Consider the following 22,753-nt stretch of genomic DNA (forward strand, 5'->3'; position numbering starts at 1 on the left):
CTGTGTTGCCATAACACTTTAATTTACAAGTTAACTGGACAGCCCCTGAGCCATACATTAATAGTTTGTCAAACCCTGGACTAAGATAAATCCCCCAGAAGGGCAATTCAGATTGGCCCAGAAAGTGACAGCACTCACAACTGTAGGGAGCTAGGTATTTGACCTAGAAGTTTTTTCTCTGGCTCCCCTTGGCCTCCAAGTGGCTTGAAGGATTCAGAAATTCCTGTATCCCAACAGGTGCCGGAACACAAGGGTGCTGTATTAGATAGGATTAGGTTTGGTTTAAAGCAGCTTAAACTGTGGAAAATTCTTAGAGAGATGGGAATGCCAGACCACCTGACCTGCCTCCTAAGAAACCTGTATGCAGGTCAAGAAGCAACAGTTAGAACCAGACACGGAACAACAGACTGATTCCAAATTGGCAAAGGAGTATGTCAAGGCTGTTTATGGTCACCACACTTATTTAACTTCTCTGCAGAGTACATCATGTGAAATGCTGGGCTGGATGAAGCACAAGCTGGAATCAAGATTGCAGGTAGAAATATCAATAACCTCAATATGCAGATAACATCACCCTAATGGCAGAAAGCAAAGAGGAACTAAAGAGCGTCTTGATGAAGGTTAAAGAACAAAGTGAAAAAGCTGGCTTAAAATTCAACATTCAGAAAACTAAGATCATGGCATCTGGTCCCATCGCTTCATGGCAAATAGATGGGGAAAAAATGGAAACAGTGACAGATTTTATTTTCTTGGGCTCCAAAATCACTGCGGATGGTGACTGCAGCCATGAAATTAAAAGACACTTGCTCCTTGGAAGAAAAATCTTGACTTTTAAACCTTAACTTTGTATTAAAAAGCAGAGACATTACTTTGCCAACAGAGGTCCGTATAGCCAAAGCTATGGCTTTTCCAGTAATCATGTATGGATGTGAGAGTTGGACCATAAGGAAGGTTGAGTGCCAAATAATTGATGCTTTCATACTGTGGTGCTGGAGAGTCCCTTGGATAGCAAGGAGATGAAACCAGTTAATCCTAAAGGAAATCAACCCTGAATATTCACTGGAAGGATTGATGCTGAAGCTGAAGCTCCAATACTGTGGCACCCAATGCAAAGAGTTAACTCATTGGAAAAGACCCTGATGCTGAGAAAGACTGAGGGCAAGAGGAGAAGAGGGCAACAGAGGATGAGATTGTTGGATGGCATCATCAACTCAATGTACATGAGTTTGAGCAAACTCAGGGAGATAGTGAAGGTCAAGGAAGCCAGATGCTGGGAAAGATTGAAGGCAGGAGGAGAAGGGGATCACAGAGGATGAGATGGTTGGATGGGATCAACGGCTCAATAGACATGAGTTTTAGCAAGGTCCGGGAGTTGGTGATCGACGAAGACTGGCATGCTGCAGTACATAGGGTTGCAAAGAGTCAGACAGGACTGAGTGACTGAACTGAACTGAACGGAATGAAGCCTGGTGTTGGGCAGTCCATGAGGTCACAAAGAGTCAGACATGACTGAGCAACTGAATAGTAACATAGTAGATTAAAAACACAATTTAACAGTATCTTAGAACACTTGATTTATTCTCTCATATACAAGCATTGAGTTTGGCTATTCAGGCTGGTAAAGTGTGAAATTCCAGATCCACCTGATCTTTCCTCACCATCAGTCCTGGGCACAGCTCTCATGGCCACGGTGGCTGCTGAAGCCCTGCCATTATATCCCACATCCGTCAGGCAGGAGGAGGGAAGCAGAAGCGGGCAGCCCTCCCCACCCTCGGGGGACCCTGCACTCAGAAGGGCCCATACTCAGTTTAACAAGATGGTGGACTGTTACTGTTTTAAAATCTAACTCATGTTCTCTTTGAGCTTAGGTTTTGTAAACGCAATCCAATGGGACCAAGGAAAATGTCCACGAGCAGAGGAGACTAGTGTAACGTGCCATCGCCCGCTGCAGCCCTCGTTCTCACACAACATAGAAAATGCCTGCCACATAGCTTCAACGACGCACTTACCTTGGATTCTGACATGCACTCGGAAGGACCTCCATGAAAGCATTAATTTAATGCTCTGTAGTCCTATTTTGAATTCGTAATTAATTCTACCTTTGAACTTGTGCTTTGTGAGTGAAGTCCAGTAGGACAAAGGCTGATGTTTACTATGTGTGTCTTCCATTTGCACATGTGCCAGGACTCACAACATGCAAGCTTTTAGCAAGACTCAAAGTGAGTACAGATAAGGTTGTTACAATCTGTGACTGAGTGAGTGGGAGCCCACAGCCCTGAAAGGCCATGCTTTCCATTGGAATTAGAACTTGCTTCAAATGCAGAAAGAAGGCAGTGGTATTTTAGGAAACACAAGAAACCAAGGAACCTACCCATATCCTTTCTGACTTGTGTTACTTCCCTGTATCAGTTAGTCACTCACTTTGAAAATGATGACAGATAAATGATAGGGTAACGCAGAGTTCATCTGATGTTTAGTCCTTTAATTATCATTAAGGTGAAGGTAGAGAATGTTGGTACCATGTGAGCATACCAAGATGTAAAATTAAAATGTTGGTTTTATGCAACATTTTCACTGTGTTATGAGTAAAATACAAGTGCATGCATGATCTATGAAATATAAGCTGCATAATTTCTGTGATTCTTGTATATGAGTTAAATGCTCTTAAATTTTTAATTTAAAACTGGCCTTGTACAATTTGAAGATGAATGGTAAAATTCATAGTAATGGTATAAAATTTTAATTTTTTTACATAAATATGACAGTAAATATTGAATTAAAAACACCATGATGAATTGAGAGAGAGGTTGCAGAAGAAAGGAAAAATGATATTTTAGTACCTCTGGTGGTACTTTGAAATTTTTTTCTTTTACCTGTTTATTTTTGGTTGTGCTGGGTCTTTGTTGCTCTGTGCCGGCTTTCTCCTCATTGTGGAACACAGGCTTTAAGTGCTCGGGCTTAATAATTGTGGTGCATGGGTTTAATTGCTCTGAGGCATGTGGAACCTTCCCGTACTAGGGACGGAACCCCAGTCCCCTGTATTGGCAGATGGATTCTTATCCACTGCACCACCAGGGAAGTCCTGTAGTAGTACTTTTATTCTAGATTTTTGAACAAGGGGGCACTGGGTCCTGCAAATTCCAGAGCTGCCATGGAGCACATTAGCCCTGGTTGTCATATGGCTTGGTCTCAACTCCATGTCAACTGCCAGGAGCCGATGCCCCTCTCCTCAAAGAGAGTAGCAGAGATCCAGAGGACCTGGTGTGTTGAGGGCCTCCCTAAACTTCAGTGGTTATAATAAGGACCCTTATTTACCCAAATTCCCAGACAGCATCTTGAGGAGAGGAAGGGCAGGACAGTGAGTGTTCCAAAAGACTAGAAACCAGCCACATGAGGGAGTTCAGCTCCAAACAGACTGAACACCCAGACTGAGAGGAGGCCATTCCACGTGGAGAGCTGATACAGTGTTAGAGGAAGCCCAGGCTTCCCCCTGCACGGTAGGGTGGCACTGCCAAGGAAGACCCTCATCTTTGCAGATCTGAAGGGCATGTGCACTTATGCAAGCCTGCTACCCTGGGCCCAAGACATTTTCTGTCTGAAATACACTCCTTCCTGCTCCTCTTCCCTCACTCCACCCCTCATCCTGTAACCCTGGTCACCTGGCTAACTTCTCACCTTTCTATACTCAGCTTATTATCTCCCCCCAGGAAGGCTTCCCTGACTCCCCACCCTCATTGGCCCCTCCGGTGTTGTAACCTGCCCATCTGCATATCAAAGGAGCAGTTTGAATGACACCAGACATAGCACTTGTCTTGGAGCCTTCCTGCTGGTCCTGTATCCTCTTTGGGGCTTCCCTGGTGGCTCAGCTAGTAAAGAAGCCGCCTGTAATGTGGGAGACCTGGGTTTGATCCCTGGGCTGGGAAGATCCCCTGAAGAAGGGAACAGCTAACCACTCCAGTATTCTGGCCTGGCAAAGAGACACGACTGAACAACTTACACCTTCACTTTATCCTCTTTGAGGCAGTTTCTCCATTTGGAAGATGGGGTAATCATACCAGACCCACCCACTTTATTGAATTTTTTAAAATTTAGCTTCTGAATAGGTTCTACATATGCCTAGAACACAATTCAGAAGGTATATAAGGACACATAGTGAAAAATCACTCTCCTCCCCACTTCTCTCCTTTTGATTCCCGGTTGTCTTCTCCAAAGACAATCCTTGTCACCAGTTTCTTTAGCTTCCTTCCATAGACATGTGTGTAAAGTGTGTTAAGCTGCTTCAGTCGTGTCCGACTCTTGCAACCCCATGGACTGTGGCCCGCCAAGCTCCTCTGTCCATGGGTTCTCCAGGCAAGAATACTGGAGAGGGTTGCCATTCCCTTCTCCAGGTTCGATAGACATACCATGTGTTTTAGAGCAAATATATTGTCCATCACCCCCTATGTAGCATTCCTGGGTAGGAGAGTGCGTAACCTGCCTCTAACTATGAGGAAGCATCAGACAAATGAAGAATATTTTGTCTTTTTAAGTGGCAGTCACAGAGCATCAAAATCACAAAACGAAGAAAGGCTGTGGATATGTTCAAGAATTAAGAGAATGGTAGATTAGATAAAAGCACTGTATTTGTGTTAAATTTACTGTAGTTGATAAGTGTACATAAGAAGGGGAAGCAGGGCATACATGATAAAGAACATGGAGTAATCATTAACAATAGGTGAATTTGGGTAAAGCATTAATGAATATTTTTATTGTATTTTTATTTTTGCAATTTATGTCTACATTTGAGATTATTTCTCCTAAACCACTTTATATTCATATTTGTGGGTTCAAGTATTTGCAAATTCTTTTACTCACTAAACTTTATTTGGAGACCCAAATCGACACTTCAGGCACTGTCACAGTCATATGCAGACGTGCAGAGCAGGGACAAATCTGTGTCGTCCAACATGCGAGTTCCCAGCTAAGGTCAAACAAAGCAATCCCCTGCCTCCCTGCTTCAGCTCTCAGCCTGTAAATAAGTGTCCTCTTTGCACTCTATTTAGTGCCATGTTTCGCAAAATTTTGTGCTTTTTGTTGACAATTTGTTGCATAAAACTGCCTCCAATCTTAGTGCTGAAGAGCTGTCTAGCACTCCTGGGCACACAAGAGAACTTTGATGTTCCTTCCAGAGAAGATACAGGTGCTCTTAGATGAGCTTGGTTCAGGCATGAGTTCTAATGCTGTTGGCTACAAGCTCAATGAAAATGAATCAAAAATACAAATTACATAAAATGTCTTTAAACAGAAGCAGTAAAGTTATGTATGTGTTCATCAGTTGATGAAAATATTGTGAGCAGAGCTTACAGGAACCTAACCCTGCATTTCCCCTGGGAACCCTAGTTCAGTATCTGTTAATTCAGTGTTTGTGGCAACTTTATAGAACATAACTACTATAAGTAACAAGAATCAACTGTTTCTACGTCTTGTATTTCCTACACCAACGATAGAATACAGGCAGCACTGTTCTGTACTATATGAATATATTTAACAATGTTCATAGAGATCTTGCTGTTAGTTTGCATTCATTCTTTTTGGGGGGACCACAAAAAATCTGTATTTTTATACTGGGGAGAGAGAGTAGGAAAGAAAGTAGCCCTTATACTGGGCCCTATTCAGTGGGAGCTTCTTGTTCCATAGGGTTAAGGAAGACTTTGAGGAAATAAAAGTTGTTTGGAAAAATCCAGGTGTAGTTGCTTTGTACGTTGTGATGGGTAAAAGGGATGAAGTGTGAAGGCCCCTCACACCCTCCACGTTGCTTCAGACTATGTCCTGGAACCCAGGGGCAGAGAAAGCGCCACTTTCATTCCTGCTTCTTGGGGTTGTTGACGGCCACGCAGCATGTTGGCAAAGATGGGGAGCTGCACATCCGTGAGCACACGTATCAGGGGGTTCAGCTCCAGACATGGTCTGCACACTGACTGGAGGGAGGAAGCCTGGACCGGAAGTTTGCAGCACTCTGCATTCATTCTTGATCCGTTCTTTGTTTCTTTTCAATCAGGTGAACGACACATGATCTATGGAGATCAGCCTCTTTTCTCAGCCACCCCAGTGCTCACTCAGTGGGCCCATATAACCAGCTGGCCACAGTAGGGGGTTTTGTGGGCATTTGGGGCTTTTTGCTTGCCTTTTTTTTGCTGCTGTTCATTCTTTTGAACAGACACCTGGGATTCACCGTATGACTGTTTCTTAATTGGTCTGACTAATCTCCTAGTGACAAACATTAGTGTTTTATCTTTTCAAAATGTCACAGTCTTGCATATAGTACTTCCGTGGCATCTCCTGGTTCCTGGGATAAAATTTCAAGTCCTTTAATCTCAGTAGTTAAGACTAGGTGTTTCCAATGCAGGGGGCGAGGGTCTGATCCATGGTCAGAAAACTAAATCCCACGTGCCACGTAGTGTGGCGAAAAAAAACATTTAAAGCTCTTATCCATGACCTGCCAGACAATCTCACACCGCGTGCTGGTATCTGCCGGTCTCCCCTCCAGCCTTCTTTCACCCCTGGTTTTATCCACACTGCCTGCTGCCACAGCGCATGTGCACAAACTTCCCTCATGGGACTATGTCCCTTGGCCTGAAATTAACTATCCTCTTCCTTGAAACCTCTGTTTCACAGTTTTTGTTCACCAGTGTGTTACCATGGGGACCTGGCATAGAATCTGGCATGGAGAATATATTCAATACACTCAAGTTAAACAATGGAAAGAATGAGGTGGGAGGCAGGCCAGGAGGGAAGCCAGCTGGTGAGAATTATGTTTACGTGGCTCTCTTTTGACCAAACACTTAGTCTTAAATGCTTACTAGAATGAAAACTGCACAGCTGACTTATCTCCTGTCAGGCTCTCAGCTCATTAGCACTGGAGTGATTTCTGTTGAACTAGACCTGTAATGATGCTGGGAAGTCAGAAAGCCCTGCAGACTGACCCTGAGGAGGTCACCATACCTTTGTGTGCCAGTTCCTCCCCATGAGAGGAGGTGATAACGTCTGGATCTGCCTTGTTGCAAGCGAAACACTTAGGCACATCCCAGGGGCTCTCTTCTCCCCCTCTAGCTCCTGCCATCTATTGGATTTTTCCATCATCTTAAGATATGGAAAAACTCTGACAAATTTTAGAGTTTTAGATGTGTTAACTAATGTGTTAACATTAACTAATGTTAATGTGCTAACATTCAGTTCAGTTCAGTCGCTCAGTCGTGTCCGACTATTTGTGACCCCACGAATCGCAGCACACCAGGCCTCCCTGTCCATCACCATCTCCCGGAGTTCACTCAGACTCATGTCCATCGAGTCGGTGATGCCATCCAGCCATCTCATCCTCGGTCGTCCCCTTCTCCTCCTGCCCCCAATCCCTCCCAGCATCAGAGTCTTTTCCAATGAGTCAACTCTTCTCATGAGGTGGCCAAAGTCCTGGAGTTTCAGCTTTAGCATCATTCCTTCCAAAGAACACCCAGGGCTGATCTTTAGAATAGACTGGTTGGATCTCCTTGCAGTCCAAGGGACTCTCAAGAGTCTTCTCCAACACCACAGTTCAAAAGCATCAATTCTTCGGCACTCAGCTTTCTTCACAGTGCTAACATTAACTAATAACTAATGTGTTAACAACTTTTTCCTTAACATGATGTTATGGAAAAACTAACAAACTTTTCCACCAACCCAATATAAAGCATTGCCCCTGTCCTCTAAGGACATGTGGCTCAGATGGTAAAGAATCCACCTGTAATGTGGGAGACCTGGGTTTGATCCCTGGGTTGGGAAGATCCTGGAGGAGGGCATAGCAACCCACTCCAGTATTCTTGCCTGGAGAATCCCCATGGACAGAGGAGCCTGGCGGGCTACAGTCTATGGGGTCGCAAAGAGTCAGACACGACTGAGTGACTAAGCAAAGCACACTATCTTCAAGGGTGTCCTCAACATATTGACTCAGAAGAAAAGATCTGAATACAAAGATCCAGTGAGAAGTCACCATTCCCCCACAGGCTTTCTCCTACTCTCCCTCCAGCCAAGAGACGCCTGCTGGCATCAAGCAAAAGGGAGGGGTCCAAAGAGGAGGTGTCTTAGCCCAAGTGTTTTTCCACCTCCCCAGGGGCAGACTGCACATCCCTGAGAAGGGAGAGGCAGAGCATGGTCAAGGCCATCGCCAGGCCTTTGGCTCATTTCCACCTTCGAATGACTGATTCTATTCTCGTGGTTTCTCTAAAACTATATGAAACTCTTGGTTAAACCCACATCCTTCCCCTCTGCCAAAAGGCCCCCAGTCACATCCTCCCAATGACCACCACCACCACTTTTCTTCCGTTTTTGGTTGCAAAATGAATCCAACTAGCTCACACAGAAGGTCTGAGAGAAAGAGGGAGTGAGCATACACAGGGATCTCGTACACCCAGAATCCAACCAACTACTTCTCCCTCCCTACCAACCCCCTCCCCAGTATGAAGCATTCTCATCTCACCTGGTTTCTTGCGATATCCCTAGCTGATATTCCTACCTTAACCTTTGTGCACTAAATCTTTCTCCATGTATAGGATTGCCAGATAGAATTTAGGACACTGAGCTAAATTTGCACTTCAGATAAACGAAAAAATAATTTTTTTAGTATAAATATGTCACAAATATTATATGGGATACACTGCTACTAAAAATATTCATTAATCTGAAACACAAATTTAACTGGACATCATGAAGTTTTATTTGCTAAATCTGGCAACCCTACCCATTTAGCAACTAGAGTCATCCTTTTAAGATGCAAGTTAGCTCCTATATCCCTCCACTCAAAATCCACCAAGAGCTTCCCATCTCTGAGCAAAGTCCTTGCCATGATCTGCCTTTCCCGATACTCCTTGTGTCTCATCCTCTACCACCCACCTCCTTGGCCACCCAACCCAGCCACCCTGGCTTTCTTGTTGCTAGCTCCTTCTCCTTCTTAAAGTTTTGCTATCTCAGTGATCTCTTCTCTGACCATCCTTTAAATAAACACTGGAATCACCCTACCTTCTATCACCTCCCTGCTTTCTCTTTATCTTCTAACACACCACAGTTCGTATATGTATAGGTTTGCTCTCTTTTCTCACTAAAAAGCATGGTCCATGAAGGCAGGCCCTGCAGTTTGTTCAAGCTAAGTATCCGGCTTCAGTGGGCACTCAGAAATATTTGTTGAGCCAATGATGAAACCCAAGAACAAGAAGCACAGCCAGCAAAGTCCCAAAACAAGGGGATTTGGTTTTGTTTCCCTTTCTTGGCAGCCTTGCTCTAATCTTTCTCCACTTACTCATCTTGCTCAAGGCCCCCTTTGGACACCTTCCATGTTTTACCAGGACTTCTCAAGGGTGCCATCACAAGACTGAGGCAATCTGATTGACTCAGCTCACCTCCCTTTCTCTCCCTCTCTTTCTTTCTTTATCCTTTACCCCCTCCTTCCCTATCTCTCTTTGCCACTTATGTTTTTAATATTTTTAATGAATAAGTAATATTTCTAAACATATACTTTATTTTCTTTATGTCAAGGATGAAAAGGAGTGATTTAGGGCCTCTGTCAGCCAAGAGCAAATGCCACTAAACATTTTCCTGTGTCCCTACCCAGGCTCAGGTTCCCCACAGAAAGTCATTGGTGCTCTGGTCTGTATTAGCCAGAAAAGGACTGGTAGCAAACAGCCTCAAAATCTCAGCCATAAAAAGTAGAAATTTACTCGTTACATGTGATATACGTCTAAAATGAATTTGCAGGGATTCTGCAGTCCCAAGTCTGGGAACCCAGACTAATAGAGGCTCTTCTGAATTGTAGCAGGGAATTAGAGATGGAGGAATCCACACTGGCTCTTCAGTGGGTCAGCCCAGAAGTGAGGGCCAGCGCTTCTACTTGCAGCCCTTTGTCCAGAATTGGTCATATAATTGCGGAGGGGCTAGGAAATGTGAGCAAGCACAGATATTTGGTAAGAAGCAGATGTCTCTCCCTAGGCACCATCTTGCGAGGGGAAGAGAGGCAAAGTGGATGAGAAGCCTGTTCAGACATAGACATTCTTCTACTCACTCACTGCAACTCCCGGAGATCTGGAAACTCAAATGAACCCCAGCCAGTCAAGAGGAATAGATCAAATATGAGCCAACTCTAAGCACTTGAACCAGGCCAGATGGCAGTGAAAAAATAGATGATTTTTCTGAGTAATGCAGGCTCCATTTCCTGATCCCGTATCTGCTACAAAAAATTATAGCATCATCTTTCATTTTTTCAGCACTGACACCTTTCAAAGAGCTTTCTCTTCCATGTGGGCATCACAAAAAGGCAGAAATTACTACCTTTTTACCAAAGAGAAATTAGAGGCGCAGAAAGGATAAGAGAATTGCCTGGGGTTAGGAGCTCACAGAGGCGTAACTGTGACTTGAGCAGTTATATTTGTCTCTGCCTGGTCCGGTGATCATCATCACATCGTCCTTCCTTCGAAGGACCAGCATTGGCGAGGGACGAACACAACAGGTCCCACACGGGGTCTCTGCAGCCACACCACATACATGGGAAACCATCACTACTGCTCCCTCTCATTCATAAACAGGTTGCTGCTGCTGCTCCTGCTAAGTCGCTTCAGTTCTAGGCTCCTCTGTCCCTGGGATTCTCCAGGCAAGAACACTGGAGTGGGTTGCCATTTCCTTCTCCAGTGCATGAAAGTGAAAAGTGAAAGGGAAGTTGCTCAGTTGTGCCCGACTCTTAGCGACCCCATGGACTGCAGCCTACCAGGCTCCTCCGTCCATGGGATTTTCCAGGCAAGAGTACTGGAGTGGGGTGCCATTGCCTTCTCTGCATAAACAGGTTAAGATACAAAAATTAGGTAGAAGTTTAGCTGTGTTCAAGAGACTGAAAGCACGTTACCCTTTGGATGATAAGGAACAAAAGTGTGATGGATTTCCAAAGCAGAAAGATGAAGGAACTTTCAAAAAACCACATGCTTTCCATGCATCCCAGAGGGTTAAACTTTAGAACTAAACAGGCTGGTTACAAGGAAGGCTGCCCTGGGTTTGAATCCTGGCGCTGCCACTAACCAGCTATATAAACTTGAAGAAGTGACAGCCTTCCTGAATCACAGTCTCCACAGCTGTACAATGATCATCATAGCATCCCCTTTACGGACTCTTGTGTGGACATAATGTAAAGTGAACCTATATGGTTCTCAGTGCACAACTGTCATTTGGTAAAAGTTGTCTGTTTAGGGGACACAGTTTTCCAGGGCAGGAGCCCATTGTGTACCCCTTTACCTGGCAAAGCAATAAAGCTATCATTTTCTACTTCCAAAAAATAAGATGTCTGTTTAGAGTTTTTGGGTGGGCTGAGAACAAGCACGCGGGGTCCTCATGCTCAGAGAGAAGAGCGGAAGGAACTAGAGGGCAGGTGCATCCCAGTTTCTCTTCCTTTCACCCTTTCTTCTTCCTTCTCTCATACTACTTTTAAAGTCGGTAGAGAACAATTTTTTTTAAGTTTAGGAATAAAGAAGAAAAAATGCAAAAAAACTCACAAAACCTCATGACAGTAATCCAAAAGTCTTGCTTTGTTCATATTTAAGAATAAGTTTACATTCTCTAAATACTGTGTTTTGAGACTTTCTATTTATGTTGCCCGATAGGTTTAGGATAGCTTGTGTTCCAGGATCAACCCTCAAATCTCAAAAGTTTAAAATAATAAAGGCTTATTCCTTATTCTCCCATGTCCCCTACGGACCTGAGTGACTCTTGTACAACTATCTGCCACGGGGTGACTTAGGGATGGAGACTATTTCAACCTTATGGCCCCTCCATCTGAACACATGGTTTTCTTCTTGAATGTTATGAAGAACTGTGGAATTTGCTGTATGGCTCAGGAAACTCAAACAGGGGCTCTGTATCAACCTAGAGGGGTAGGATAGGGAGGGAGATGGGAGGGAGGTTCAAAAGGGAGGGGATATATGTATACCTATGGCTGATTCATGTTGAGGTTTGACAGAAAACAATGAAGTTCTGTAAAGCAATTCAGTTCAGTTCAGTTGCTCAGTCGTGTCTGACTCTTTGCAACCCTGTGAACCGCAGCACGCCAGGCCTCCCTGTCCATCACCAACTCCCGGGTCCACCCAAACCCATGTCCATTGTGTCAGTGATGCCATCCAACCATCTCATCCTCTGTCGTCCCCTTCTCCTCCTGCCCTCAATCTTTCCCAGCATCAGGGTCTTTTCCAATGAGTCAGCTCTCCGCATCAGGTGGCCAAAGTATTGGAGTTTCAGCTTCAACATCGGTCCCTCCAATGAACACCCAGGACTGATCTCCTTTAGGATGGACTGATTGGATCTCCTTGCAGTCCAAGGGACTCTCAAGAGTCTTCTCCAACACCACAGTTCAAAAGGGTCAGTTCTTTGGTGCTTGGCTTTCTTTGTAGTTCAACTCTTACATCCATACATGACTACTGAAAAAACCATAGCTTTGACTAGAAGGACCTTTGTTGGCAAAGTAATATCTCTGCTATTTAATATGCTGTCTGGGTTGGAGAAGGCAATGGCAACCCACTCCAGTACTCTTGCCTGGAAAATCCCATGGGCAGAGGAGCCTGGTAGGCTGCAGTCCATGGGGTCGAAAAGAGTCGGGCATGACTGAATGATTTCACTTTCAATTTTCACTTTCATGCATTGGAGAAGGAAATGGGAACCCACTCCGGTATTCTTGCCTGGAGAATCCCAGGGGCAGAGGAGCCTAGTGGGCTGCCATCTATGGGGTCGCACAGAGTTGAACATGACTGAATCGACTTAGCAGCAGCAGCAGCAGGTTGATCATAACTTTCCTTCCAAGGAGTAAGCGTCTTTTAATTTCATGGCTGCAGTCACCATCTGCAGTGATTTTGGAGCCCAGAAAAATAAAGCCAGCCACTGTTTCCCCATCTATTTGCCATGAAGTGATGGGACCAGATGCCATGATCTTAGTTTTCTGAATGTTGAGCTTGAAGCCAGCTTTTTCACTCTCCTCTTTCACTTTCATCAAGAGGCTCTTTAGTTCTTCACTTTCTGCCATAAGGGTGGTGTCATCTGCATATCTGAGGTTATTGATATTTCTCCCGACAATCTTGATTCCAGCTTGTGCTTCCTCCAGCTTAGCATTTCTCATGATGTACTCTTATCCTTCAATTAAAAAATAAATAAATAAAAAAGTCATGTGTGGGATCTTAGATGCTTAAGCCCAGCAGAACACTCACTTCTAGCCAAAAGACCATATCTTAAGGCAAGGCAGGGTGTGGAGAGGCCTGGTCAATGTAGTCTTCCTTGTGTCCAAGAAGGAAACTGAGGGTACCTGTGAGCCATCTTTCAGCACTGTGTTTGCTTAACTTTTCATTCATTGCACATTCTATCCTTTATAGTTAGACATTTAGATTGCTTGTAATTTTTCGATACTATAAATATAATCAGAGCTTCCCAGTTTCACTATGTTTATAGTTGGGACCACACTGGCACTGAGACTGCCCACTTGCAGATGGAGGCCACCACCTACTCAGGCAGAGCCTCAGCTCTCATCCCCACTCATCCAGATTAGCCCCATGTCCCAAAGTCCGCAGGGGAGTGAAGACCACTCAAATTCGTCTACTCATTCAGAAACATACATTGAGTGCATGCTGGAGGTGAGGCACTGTGCCTGACACTCCTGGGCATACAGCAGAAAATCAGATGAAGTCCCTGCCCTCATACACTCCATTCATGAGTCCTCTGCTCACACCACCTCTGCTGCTGGGAACCTCGCGGAGCACTGCTGAGAGCTCTGTGCCTTGACAGAGTGGCGTGGGTAGGAGAATGTTTCTCTTTGTTGCCCGTGGCACTTGACCATGTAGGCCCTGAAGCTGCATGGTTTGGATGTTGTGGGCTCACATGGCCTTTTGTTAATTCTTCTCTTTCTGTTTCTTCCACACAGAGTCAAAACCAGTGAGGCAGCCAGTCTCAGGGTGGCAGAGACTCAAACCCTTTTGTCCCTCATGGTCCTTATGTTTATCCTCCCTAGGAACCTCTTACTCATTCTTCAACCAAAATGCCAAAGCTGCCATATGTAAGCACACACTTGTGGAGAAGAGTGTCCCCTAACGCCACCCACCAGGACCATTGTGGATTCTGGGACAGGTCATCCAGAACCTTCTGAGATGTCAGTAACACCCAGTGGACATCACCAATAACAGCTTTTTTCTTTGCTAGATTATTTCCCTAAGATAAATTCCCAGATGTGGGATAGCTAGGTCAAAGTATTAAAATATTTTTTGTGGCTCTTGATTCAAGTTGACAAATTGTTTTCTGAGATTTATGTGGTGATAAACACTATCTATGATAATATCAGTTCTTTGCACTGTCATCAAGATTAGGAATTATTATTGTTATAAAATATTGTTAGTGTGGTGAGAAAAAGCCATACTTTTTCCTTGTTTTAATTTGTATTTCTGTGAATACCCCAGGTTCTAATTTTTGCCACATTTGTTTATAGCAGTGCTTATACTTGTGTGATTTGTCACTGAAGATGTTGGTTTATTTACTTATTCAAGCCTTAATTTCTTAAACCATTTTTTATGAGTTCTTTATATAACAAAGATGTTAGTCTTCTGGCTGTGGTAATTATATCTTAGAGCCTCCACCCCATCATCCTTCTTCTGGTCTTTTTGCTTTCTTATCCTGGTTATTTTATTTTCATTGTTTTTGTTGAAGTGCAGAAACTTTAAATTTTAATTTATTCAAATGTGTTAGTCTTTTCCATTGTGGTTTCTTCTTTTTTCTTTTCAATTCAAAGCTTACAAATATATTTCCTATCCAGAAACTTGATCAATATCTAATTCCATTTTCTTCTAATTTGTTTTCTATGGTTTGGTTTTAATTAAATAATTTTTTCCTGGGTGTGTACTTAAAGAAAACAATTGTTTGAGCATGGATTGTTTCTTAATTGTTTTCTTTAATGTTTATTCAATTTATTTAAACTTAAAAAAGAGTTCCCTTATTTCTCCTACCCTCCACACCCCCACCATATCTTGCAACCACCAGTCTGTTCTTTGACCTTGTTTTTGTTCTGTTTTGTTTTAGATTCTGCATACAGTATAAAAGAGATCATATGGTATTTGTTTTCTTTTCTGACTTATTTTACTTAGCATAACGCCCTCAGGGCCTTTTCTGTTGCTGCAAATGACAAAATTTCATTCTTTTTATGGCTGAATAATATGCCATTATGTATATTCCACAGCTTCTTTATCCATTCAGTTAGGATGTTTCCATATCTTGGCTGTTGTAATAAAGCTGCAATGAACTTAGAGTATATATGCATTTTTGAATTATTGTTTTTATTTTCTTCTCCATTTATTTTTTAACTAGACTTAGAGGGGATAATAACCCTCTCTGCGAGGTAAGGAAGCTTATTTGGATGTTTAATTCTAAACCCAAGTTGCTGAGTCTTAGATTCTCATTGGTTTGAAGGATTAGAGATAACTCTGTCCCTTGTTTCAAGCAAACTGAACTATAAAAATATTAATTCTTCTAATCCATAACCATGGAATATATTTTCATTTATTTGTGTCTTCTTCAACTTCTTTCGTTAAAGTCTTCTAGTTTTCAATATATGGATCTTTCAGCTCCTTGGTTATATTTTATTGACAGGTATTTTATTCTTTTCAATGTAATTGTAATGTATTTGTTTTCTTAATTTCTCTTTCTGATAGTTTGTTGTTAGTGTTTGAAACACAACAAATTCTGTGTATTGATTTTGTATCCTGCAACATTACTGAATTTGTTTATTATTTTTAACAGTTTTTTGATAGAGTAGTATTTTCTATACATAGTATCATGTAATCTGCAAATGACTTCCCTGGTGGTTCAGACAGTAAAGTGCCTGTCCGCAGTGTGGGAAACCTGGGTTCGATCCCTGGGTCAGGAAGATCCTCTGGAGAAGGAAATGGTAACCCACTCCAGTACTCTTGCCTGGAAAATTCCATGGCTGGAGGAGCCTGGTGGGCTTCATGGGGTCGCAAAGAGTCGGACGTGACTGAGCGACTTCACTTTTACTTTCAATCTGCAAATAGGGACAGCTTTCCTTTTTCTTTTCCAAGTTGGATGCCTCATCTCTTTTCCTTGCCTAATTGCTCTTCCTATGACTTCCAACACTGTCTTGAATAAAAGTGGTGAGAGTGAACACCCATTTCCTGTTCTTGATCTTAGAGGTAAATATTTCAATGTTTACTGTAGAGTATGATATTAGCTGTGAGCTTGTCATTTAGAGCCTTTATTAGGTCTCCAGGAGGGAAGCTTTACACATGTCTGGTTTATGCAGCTGATGCCCAGGGGACACTCCTTCATCACCTAACTACGGTGGCTGGAGGAGCTTGTGTTCCTGGGACCTATGGGAACATGGAAATCGATGGAACAGTCCTTAACAAACTATCATGTCTAAGATACAGTATAGACAGTGGACTGAGACACAGCCACCATTCTTTCTGTGAATGGAGACCATTTTGCTTGTCCTAGAGCTTCAAACTGAGGAGAAGCCTTCAGGTCTGGCTCACATTTAGTGGCCTACTGAGCTGCTCTCAAGAAACACAGGCAGGGGACACCATCTTGGTGCTCTCTCTCTGCTTTGTCTAGCTTTCTGGTATCTCCCAGAAAAGAGCTTAAACACTCATCTGGAGCCCACACAGTGGACACCTCTGGATCATGGATCTGGTGGCCAGTGGGACTTACCCTTGAAGCCCCCTAGGACTGTATATATTTGCATATTTTAAAAGCTGCTGCCTGAGGGTCCAGCTTCCAGTCAGCCTGAACCTAGGTGCTGAGATCCTCCACATTAGGACAGTGACAGGTTTGGGCACATCCACAACTACTGGGAACTATTAAAAATATAATAGGCTGCCTGGACAAGCACAGAGGTTTGAGAGACAGCCAGGAGCTGAGACAGGAGTGAATAACAAGTTCATCTCCTACACCAGCGTACTCCTTAAATATGGGAAGAAGTGGTTGTTTCCTGTACAGAAACCAACAGAGTCAAGCAAAATGAAGAAACAGAGGAATATGTTCCAAATGAAAGAATAAGATAATGATCATAAAGATACTCACTGAACTGGGGAAAAGAAAAGATGAACACAGTGAAAACTTCAACAAAAAGATGGAAAATATAAGAAAGTACCAAACAGAAGTCACATAGATGAAGAATACATTAAAGTGGTTTAAGCATAGACCAGACGTAACAGAAGAAAAGATCAGTCAACTCAGGGACAAGGCAGTGGAACTTAGTCAGAATAGTGAAAAAGAAAAAAGAATGAAAAAATATGAAGATAGCTTCAGGAGTTTATGGGACGATATCAAACAGACTAATATTTACTTTATAGGGTTTCCAGAAAGAGAAGAGAGAAAGGGGCGGGCATCTTATTTGAAGAAATAGTGGCTGAAAACTTCTCTAATTTGGAGAAGAAAATAGACATCCATATCCAGGAAGCCCTAAGAGTTCCCAAAAAAGATGCTACCAGAGAAACCCACACCAAGGCACCTTATGATTAAAAATGTCAAAGTCAAAGACAAGGAAGGAATTTAAAAGAAGCAAGAGAAAGACAACTAGCTCTATACAAGGGGACCCCCATAAGACAATCAGCAGATTTTTTTAGGACAAACTCTGCAGTGCAGAAAATGCAGAAGAAAACTTCTAACCAAGAGTATTCTCCCCAGCAAAGTTTTCATTCAGAATTTAAGGAGGGGTAGAGTTTTCCAGACAAGCAAAACTAAAAGAGTTCATCACCACTAAACTAGACTTACAAGAAAAGTCCCAAATAAACACTTAACTTCACACTGTAAGGAAATAGAAAAATAACAAATGAAGCCCAAAGATAGTGAAAGGAAGGGAAAAAAAAGATTAGAGCAGAAACAATTTAAATGAGATCAAAAAGACAACAGAAAAAATTAGTGAAACCAATAGCCCATTCTTTGAAAAGATAAACAAAACTGACAAATCTTCAGGTAGATTCACTGAGAAAAATGAGAGGATTCAAATAAATAAAGTCATTTTAAAATTAAATTAAAAAAAAAGAAAAAAAATAAGTAAAGTCAAAAATGAAAGATATACTGTTACAACTGATACCACAGAAATACAAAAGATCATAAGAGAATACAATGAACAATCACAGGCTGACAAATTGAATAACCTAGAAAAAATGGATAAATTCCTAAGTACATACAACCTATCGAAACCAAATCATAATGAAATGGAAAATTTGAACAAACCAGTTACTAGCAAGGAGTTGAATCAGTCATCAAAAACCTCTCGATGAACATAAATCCAGACCATATGACTTCACCAGTGAATTCTACCAAACATCCAAAGAAGAATTATTAATAATGCAAATCCTTTTCAAACTCTCCCCTCAAATAGAAGGGGGTGGAACTCTTCCAAACACATTTTACGAGGCAGGCAGTACCAATTACCAAAACCAGACAAGTATGCCACAAAAAAAGAAAATTATAGGCCAATATCTCTGATGAACATAGATGCAAAAGTCATCAACAAACTATTAGCAAATCAATGTCAACAATACATTAGAGGTATCATACATCGTGATTAAGTGGAATTTATTCCAGGGATGCAAGGATATTTCAACATCCACAAATCAACCATGTGACACACCACATTACCAGAATGAAGGATAAAAGCCATACAATCAACACAGTAGAGGCAGAAAAATCATTTGACAATGTTCCATATCCATTTTTGATAAAATCTCTTAACAAAGTAATTATTAAGAAAATACTTAAATCTTTCATACATTTGTATGAAACTTACTTTTAGTCATTTCTTTTTTCAACAGTAGGAGTTGTAAGACTTTCTACTATTCCTTAAGGCAAATAAATAAGAAGTCTGAACAAAAGTATCTCAGGGAATGTCAGGACTGGGGATGGGCCTGGGAATTGGAATCTTCTTTAGCTTTTCCAGCCATTCCTTTGCATTGCTGCTGCTAAGTCGCTTCAGTCATGTCCGACTCTGTGAGACCCCAAAGACAGCAGCCCACCAGGCTCCCCCGTCCCTGGGATTCTTCAGGCAAGAACACTGGAGGGGGTTGCCATTTCCCTCTCCAATGCATGAAAGTGAAAAGTGAAAGTGAAGTCGTTCAGTTGTGTCCGATTCTTCGCAACCCCACGGACTGCAGCCCACCAGGCTCCTCCGTCCATGGGATTTTCCAGGCAAGAGTACTGGAGTGGGGTGCCATTGCCTTCTCCGATTCCTTTGCATTACTGATGAATAAACAAGGGTTGGGAACGGCCCATCCGGTCAACCCCTTTTCTATCAGAGTCCCTTCAAAAGAATAGAATAAACACCAATTATTAAAATCCTTTTTTTGTTGTTGTTTTTGCATGTAACAACTACCAGACTGAGGGTCAGTGGAGGGAATGGGGTTAGAGTAGATGCTTTTATTTCAGGATTTGTGAGATTTTATTCTCAAGTTGTCTATACCAGTAATGGTCTGTGGGGTTTCTGTCACAGACCAATATTGTAACTTAAATCATCATTTACCAGGTCTCTATATTGAGAAGTCTGTGTAGCTGCAATCCCTAGCAAAATCTTTTAAAGTGGGAGTGGAGTACTGATGAGCCCAAGTTGAGAGGAGGAGGCAAAGATTTAGTTACAAAGAACAAAAACTCACTGAATTTTTGCTTCAATTGAAGGTAGAGAAGTGACTTAGTGCAGCCCCAACCACCAGATTGATTGCAATGACATGTTGTTGTTCAGTTGCTAAGTTGTGTTCAACTCTTTGTGACCCTATGAACTGCAGCACAGCAGGCTCCCCTGTCCTTCACTATCTCCCAGAATTCACTCAGATTCCTGTCCATTGAATTGGTGATTCTATCTAACCATCTCATTCTCTGCCGCCCCCTTTTTTGTTTGCCTTCAATCTTTCCTAGCATTGGAATCTCTTATCCAAAGACATGAGAGACCTTGAACCAGAACCACGCAGCTAAGCCACTTTCAGACTGCTGCCCCACAGAAGCTGTAAAATAATAGATGTGTGTTGTTTCAAGCTAATAAATTTGGGGATAATTTGTTATGCAGCAGTAGATAAGGAATCATAGATCTGTACTGACTAATGATCAATAACTACTGAAATCACAGCTGCAAGGCTATGGGGGAGCTTCATAATACGTGGATCAGTAAGCAGACAGTATCTGAAGTTAGCAATCAATTTTTTGAAATAACTGGATCTTTTAAAGTAAATCCCAAACATCATATCATTTCACCCACTGATCAATCTTAATGTCACACACAAAAAAAGATGTGATGCAATTAGAAGTACCCAACACTCCCTATGAAATATTGTTACTAAAAAAAGTTAAACCTGAATTTAATTAAATCCCAACTACAAGTTTACATGAAATACAGAGGAAATGTAGAAAACTTTACACATAAGTGACTTGATTTCTTTAAAAAACACATGCCTGAAAGAGTGAAAAAAGAGAATCAAGGTAACCCAGCAATGTGTAGACTCTACTAGTCACGGTTCTCCAGAGACACAGAAGCAGTAAGATACATATGGGAGGAAATTCATTCTAGGTGTCATTTCACCTGGTTATGGAGGCTGCCAAGACCTGCGTCTGCAAGCTGGCGACTCAGGGAAGCTGGTGATATGATTCAGTCTGAGTCTGAAGGCCTGAGAACTGGGTGGGGGCAGGGGGTGTGGGGCAGCAGTGTAAATCCTGATCTGAGTCTGAAGGCCCTAAAGTCAGAGCAACGTGTCTAAAGGTATCTCAGTCCAAACAGAGTGCGAATTTGCCCTTCCTCGGCATTTCTGTTCTGTTCAGGCCCACAATGGACTGGATAATGTCCACCTCAAATTGGCAAGAGTGATCTTCTTTACTCAATCTGCTGAATTAACTGCTAATCTCTCCCAGAGACGTCTCACAGACACACCCAGAAATAATGCTTTACCAGCTCACCTGGTGGCTCAGATGGTAAAGCGTCTGTCTACAACGCAGGAGACCTGGGTTTGATCCCTGGGTCGGGAAAATTCCCTGGAGAAGGAAATGGCAATCCACTCCAGTACTATCGCCTGGAAAATCCCATGGACAGAGGAGCCTGGTAGGCTACAGTCCATGGGGTTGCAAAGAGTCTGACACGACTGAGCGACTTCACTTTCCTTTCCTTTCCTGGGTACTACTTAACTCAGTCAAGTTAACACAAAATTAACCTTCCCATGAACGCTATTTGGAAATCAACTCAAACAAACCATCAGTAAAAGACATTGGAAGACAACAAGGAAAATGGAACATGAACTAGATATACAATCACATTAAGGAATTATTGAATTTTTCAGGTATGATAATGGAACTGTTGTTTTTGTTGTTGTCCTTATCTATAGAGATCTATATTGAAGAATTTATGATAAAATTAAATTGTGTGATGCTGGAATTGGCTTTGTGCATCATGAATTTTTTTTTTGCATTTTGATTTTTTAAGTGTTTCATAAAATATTGCTTACCTTGATTACTGAATTTTTCTGGCATGCCCTTAAGTGCCCAAAGTAATTGCCTCACTCAATGACTCTAGTCCTGGTTCCGTGGAGACTGAGTGTAAACAAGGCAGTCAAGATGCAAATAACACAGCTGCAGAATGTGGTGAATGCTATAAAGAAAACTGTGTTAAGAATCATTAGGGAGTGGGAATGAGAGAGATTGAGAGAGAGAAACAGTGTGTATGTGTGTATGTGTGTGTGGATGGTGTTAGGTAGTGAGGGCAGAGAGGGAGTCAGGGACAAGCTTTCCAAGGAGACGATAGAGGGAATTCAGGATATATTTTTAGGATGAAAAAGATGGGATTTGCCAATGGCTTAGGAAAAAGAGGGGAATTTCTGCATTGGAGAGGGAAATGGCAACCCACTCCAGTGTTCTTGCCTGGAGAATCCCAGGGACAGGGGAGCCTGGTGGGCTGCCGTCTCTGGGGTCACACAGAGTCGGACACAACTGAAGCAACTTAGCAGCAGTAGCAGCAATAGGTAAGAAAAGGGATTTCAGCTTCAGGAATGTCAACCTGGGGTACCCTTTACTGAGGTGAATGATACTACAGAGGAACAGAACTTAAGGGAAACCAAGCTTGACTTAGAATGATGTTAAGTGTGAGCTCCTTATCAAAGACAGAAATAGAGTGGGAAAAGGCATTGATAAAGGCAAATCCTGAACTCAAGTGGGAAGGGTAGAGCAAGAGATAGAAATCTGGCTGAGATCACTTGTGGAGATTATGTAAATAGAGAAATGAAGGGCACAGATCTGAACCCTCTTTACGCGCCTTACGCTTAAAGGTCAGGTAAGCAGAAAGAGACAGCATATGAGGCTGAGCAGTAGCATCAATGAAGCAGGAGGAAAGTAAGGAAAGCCTGTCTCGAGGAAGAGCTGTGTGAAATGCCACCGAGAAATGAAGTCAACGGATAAAAGAGAACTAGTCCTTGGCTGTGGAAACAGGCGATTTCTGGTGACTAGGCAGGGGCAGTTTCCGTTGAGCGCGGGGATAGAAGCTGGACTGGAATGAACTGGCAAGAAAATGAAGGCAGTGAATTTGGTAAAGTATTTGAGAAATCCTTCAGGGATGGAGAATAAGAAGTGGCTTGGAAGAATCACGTTGGGACATAACCCACAGCCCGCACAGTCTATTGCCTACCTCCAGTATTTTGCATTGAGTACAGTTCTGGTTCAGGAAGCTGTGGAGGTTTCATGAGTATGGATTCCTTTGCGT

At 42.5% G+C, this 22,753-nt stretch overlaps 1 protein-coding gene across 1 annotated transcript in view; it reads left to right on the forward strand.

The window, feature by feature from the left end:
• RYK (receptor like tyrosine kinase) overlaps positions 1-22,753 on the forward strand; it is a 184,073-nt gene that overhangs the window by 21,822 nt on the left and 139,498 nt on the right. The gene's annotated exons all lie outside the window — the stretch shown is intronic.

This window comes from Capricornis sumatraensis, chromosome 1 (assembly GCF_032405125.1).
Source record: "Capricornis sumatraensis isolate serow.1 chromosome 1, serow.2, whole genome shotgun sequence".
NCBI lineage: Eukaryota > Metazoa > Chordata > Mammalia > Artiodactyla > Bovidae > Capricornis > Capricornis sumatraensis.